Source organism: Notolepis coatsorum (genome assembly GCF_963971535.1).
Source record: "Notolepis coatsorum genome assembly, chromosome: 2".
NCBI classification, from domain to species: Eukaryota; Metazoa; Chordata; class Actinopteri; order Aulopiformes; family Paralepididae; genus Notolepis; species Notolepis coatsorum.
In genome coordinates, this window is record NC_140166.1 from 3,216,874 (window position 1) to 3,222,051 (window position 5,178).

Consider the following 5,178-nt stretch of genomic DNA (forward strand, 5'->3'; position numbering starts at 1 on the left):
TTATTGTTCGTTTAGCAGCCTGATGGCCTGGGGATAGAAGCTTCTTCTGAGTCTTTCTGTGCTCGCCTTAAGACTCCGGTATCGCTTGCCTGACCGCAGCAGTTCAAAGAGGCAGTTGTTCGGGTGGCTCGAGTCCTTAATAATTCTCTTAGCCTTCCCCCTGCACCGCTTGTTGTAAATGTTCTGGAGGGTGGGAAGCCCCCCTCCAATTGTGCGTTCGGCTGAACGTGTCACTCTTTGTAGTCTGCTACGGTCTTGTGCAGTGCTATTCCCAAACCAGGAGGTGATGTTGCCAGTCATTTGCTCTCTATTGTACATGAGTAGAAGTTCCTAAAGATCTTCTGACTGACTTGGAACTTCCTTAGGCGCCTGAGGAAGTAGAGGCGTTGTCGTGCCTTCTTCACAACACTGTCGATGTGTGTGGTCCATGTCAAGTCCTCGGATATGTGGGCTCCGAGGTACTTGAAACTGTTCACTCTCTCAACCGGTGCCCCGTCGATGCTGAGGGGGCTGTAGTCCTTGACCCCCGACCTCCTGAAGTCCACAATCATCTCTTTTGTTTTGCTGACGTTCAGGGAGAGGCAGTTCTCCTGACACCACTGTGACAGATTCTCTACCTCTTCCAGGTAGGCCCTCTCGTCGTTGGCAGAGATCAGGCCCACCACTACTGTGTCATCAGCAAATTTGATGATTGTGTTGTTGTTCCGCTGTGCCACGCAGTCATGTGTGTACAGGGAGTAGAGGTGTGATACATATAGAGCAAGAGAGAGAACGAGAGAGAGAACGAGAGAGAGAGAGAGAGAGAGAGAGAGAGATGTCCCCGACACACACACAGTCAAGTTTGTGTATGTGTGTGTCCCCGACGAGGGAGAGAGATGGCGCACACACATTTACACACACTTCTGCAGTCCCTCCCGCCGTCCCTCTCTCTCTCCCTCTCTCTCCTCGCTCGCCTGTCAAACCCTGTTTGAGGAAGTGTCGGGTTACACTATGCCTACGTCCCCGACACACACGCAGTCAAGTTTGTGTGTGTGTGTGTCCCCGACGAGGGAGAGAGATGGCGCACACACATTTACACACACTTCTGCAGTCCCTCCCGCCGTCCCTCTCTCTCTCTATCTCTCTCTCTCTCTCTCTCTCTCCCTCTCGCTGTTCTCTGCCTGTCAAACCCTGTTTGAGGAAGTGTCAGGTTACAATGAAAATGAAAATTGTGGGCGGGCATTGGCTCCAACCACAGAGCCAATCGGATCACAATCAGCTCCACCAGCGCCTCGTTACGTCACTTTGCGAGTCAAATCAGAATGACCTAATTAAATGGAGGAGGAAATTGTCGCAACTGAATGAGAGCAATCTGCCAATATGGTATTTAGAGACACAGACCCATTGATACTAACTCCTATTACTATATAACAATGCTAAACACTGAAAAAAGCCATTTATAATGCATGTCCCCTTTAAATTTGTTTCCACAATATGAACCTTTGTTGCACAATGCTACGCTTATACAAGCTAGCGGGTGATGTCGCACTCCATGTACAGGCACAGAAGGCAGACCGAAGAATAGAATGAAGTGTAGAAAGTTTGTAGATCATGGCCCTCTTTTGCTGTTCTTTCAAGCTTCCCTATATGATTGCAATGATGTAATGGGTCGGCACCTGGGGCTTATAACCACTTACTTACTTACTTACTTAGGCCCATCGCTCCCAATGGAGCATAGGCCATCTACGACTTTTCTCCATCCAACACGGTGTCGTGGAATATATTATCATGTTCTTATAGATCTGTGTTGAGACATCATGTTATACAGCGTGACTTTCAGTGTGACCAGGTTGACTGGTTAATGTGTGTATGTCTCTTTAAGAACACTCAGACATCCCCCAGCCATAACTTCTTTGTTGTTGTTCCCACTGACTGAGAACCATTTTTGTTTACCTTCATCATCATATCTGATATTATGTTATGACTGACAACTGTGTATTTAACATATGTCTGAAACAGCGCTCTGGGTCAGTCTATGGCCAGACGCTAGTGGGTTAACATATTGTCTCTGACTATAGACTGTCCTTTCATAGGTGGCCACGGTGAAATAAACGTTCTTCTTATTATTAATAATGACTCAGAATGATTTGTAAACGGCTCATCGTTTAGTCCTTTAATATTTCCCATTACAACGGCTTTGGGCTGTCCTTTCTGCCTCCCCCCAGGTAGTTCCTCGTCTCTTGAGCTCTGCCTCAGTGTCCCGCCTCCAGGTGTTCTTAGGCCGCCCTCTCTTCCGCTTCCCCTGGGGATTCCAAGTCAGGGCCTGGCGTGTAGTACTGGTAGCCGGTTTCCTCAAAGTGTGGCCTATCCATCCCCACTTTCGTCTCAGGATCTGCTTCTCCACTGGTTCCTGTCTTCCTCTCAGCCATAGTTCCTCATTCTTGATTTTGTTTGGCCACCGGATTCCAAAGATGCGTTTCAGACCGCTGTTTATAAAGGTCTGTATCTTCTGCAATGTTCTTTTCGTCATTCTTCAAGTCTCTGAACCGTAGAGAAGGACGGATTTTACATTTGAATTGAAGAGCCGCACTTTGGTTGTCATGGCGATGTCCTTGGAGGACCAGATGTTCCTCAGAATGATGAAGGCTGCTCTGGCTTTGCCTACTCTGGCTGTGACATCGCCATCTGTGCCGCCCTTCTTATCCAAGATACTGCCTAGGTAAGTGAAGGAGTTGACTTCCTGTATGGATTCATCACCTACTGTGACTGTGTTGTTGGTAGAGGTGTTGATCATCATTAGGTTGGTTTTCTTCCTGTTTATTCTCAACCCAGTCTCAAGGGATGTAGTTGCCAGCTTGGTTGTCTTGTCCTGCATCTGGTTGTAGTTGTGTGACAGGAGAGCCAGGTCATCAGCAAAGTCGAGGTCATCCAGTTGTGTCCATAGGGTCCACTGTATGCCGTAGGCTTATAACCAAGGAAACTAAAAAAGAAGGAAGAGTCATCGTGTCACCGTGTAGCGCATGAACACACATTGGTGCGTAGTGTGGAAATGTTCAGTACGGCCGACATTGAGTTGAATGGGATCAGCCATCTCCTCGTTTATGACTTAAATAGCTTGGATGTCAGAATCATCTGCAATTTGTTGCATTGATAACTAGCTAACATTTGCTATATTGGTTGATGTATATTTCCTCACATAGCTTGTATATTTTGAATTTGAATACAGGCTTCAATAGAACTGGCACCAATGTCTGACACCAAGCAGAGCACAGAACACTAGTATTCTGATGTAATGACCCTTCCTTCTTTTATAATTTCCTTGCTTATAACCAGGAGGGGGATATGGATCGACAGAGTGGTTCCACAAGGAAGTCTCACAACAAAACACTGTCTGTTCCCCCCGTTATCTTCAATGACAAACTCTGCATCACTAACATCAGCTACCTCCAGTCCAACCATGCGACAGCGGAACCAGCTGAACGTCTTGGCTTGGGATTCATCTCCACTTGCTCCACGTCTCCCATGTTACGTAACAGTTTTCCACTGTATTATGTTGTCATTGGATGTTGAACTATGAATGAATACGCCACTAATTCAGCTCTCCTTTGACAGGCTGACTGAACCCAATTTACTACAACCAAGAAGAGTGGTCGCCGGAACGCCTGTACGTTAATGCCAAGCAAGCAGTGCAAAAATGCTTCCGCATTCGTCACCGCACGCTAGTGCGGTAAAGCGCCCTTCTTTTCAGACAAATGCTACCGTGCGTGCACCGGCGGCGGCGTGCTCGCTCAGGTGCGTGCGTGCGCCGGCGTGCTCGCGCGAGGTGCCCGCGCATGCGACACGAGCGGAGCTCAATATATATAAGTCACCGCCCCTTATTCAGTATCCAACAAATAGCTCAATCGGCAAGGACACATGGCTGTGGATCCTATGGCTTGTTTGCTGGCGAGTTCGAATCCCATCGAAAATATTTTTTAACGTGATTTTTTTTTAACGTGTATTCTTTCGCCGATTAAGGTTAGGCATTGTTTCGGAGTTGGTTAAGGTTAGAACGGTTAAGTTTAGGCGCTGTTAAGGAGCTGGTTAAGGTTAGAGTTTGTCAAAGAGAATGGCAATATAATTTCTATGGTTAAGGTTAGGCATGGTTAAGGTTAAGGTTAAGGTTAGGCATTGTTTCGGAGTTGGTTAAGGTTAGAACGGTTAAGTTTAGGCGTTGTTAAGGAGCTGGTTAAGGTTAGAGTTTGTCAAAGAGAATGGCAATAGACAGCCTATTTCCGCGAAAATGAAAGGCGCATTACTGCATGCCACTACGGTAAATTTTTGCACTGCTTGCTTGGCATAAAGCTACACGCCGCCGGAACCAAGTTTTCGATGACAGACTTTTTGTTGTTGTTCCCCTGTGGTAGCCAGTAACTGTGGCTATACTTTTGCCTTTGGGCTGTTGTTCACTGACCCAGGGTCAGCAGCGTTTTATTTAACCTATTATCTAAGACAAAGACTCCTCTGCTACAACACCCAGATTTCACCACAGGGATTAATAATGATCCTTTTTATTATCTTATTATCTTAAACTCCAACAATGTCAGAAATATCTCGCCATGATCTGTTCCTCTGCAAGGCAGAAATGCACAATAAAGTTTGGGAAACCCAGAGACAGCTGTTATCCGTCTTTCTTCAACGAACTATCAATTATTATATAATGTCATGATATAGGAAATATATATCATTTTTTAACAAGCTGCTTACCACGGAAACTTCAAACAGTTGATTGGAGAGGCATGGCGAGGTGGGTGGTCCTTGGTTTCAATGCAGCTTTCAATCATGGAGCTTGGTCATGAGCTTTTTCTTTTTCCACCTAAACAGTCCACTCAAATACACATATTATGTATCTGACAACATTTTGGGAAATAATTAGGCTGGATCTTAATTCATATTTGATCTGCAACTCCAGGTGACAGGTGTGTTAATTCATTATGGCGCACAAGCCACCAACACTTTCCAATTTGCTGCACCCCTTCCCACCGTGCACCTTGTGGCAGCATACGCTCCTCTACATTGGAAATTAATGGAATTTTCAACAACTTCTATGTGCTTTAGACTTGTTGAGAATCGTACTGTTATTTTGAAAAAGTCCGACCGGAAGTATTATTGTTGCTCCACGACCAAAGCGCGACACAAGTTTGGTGATGCATCGTGGGT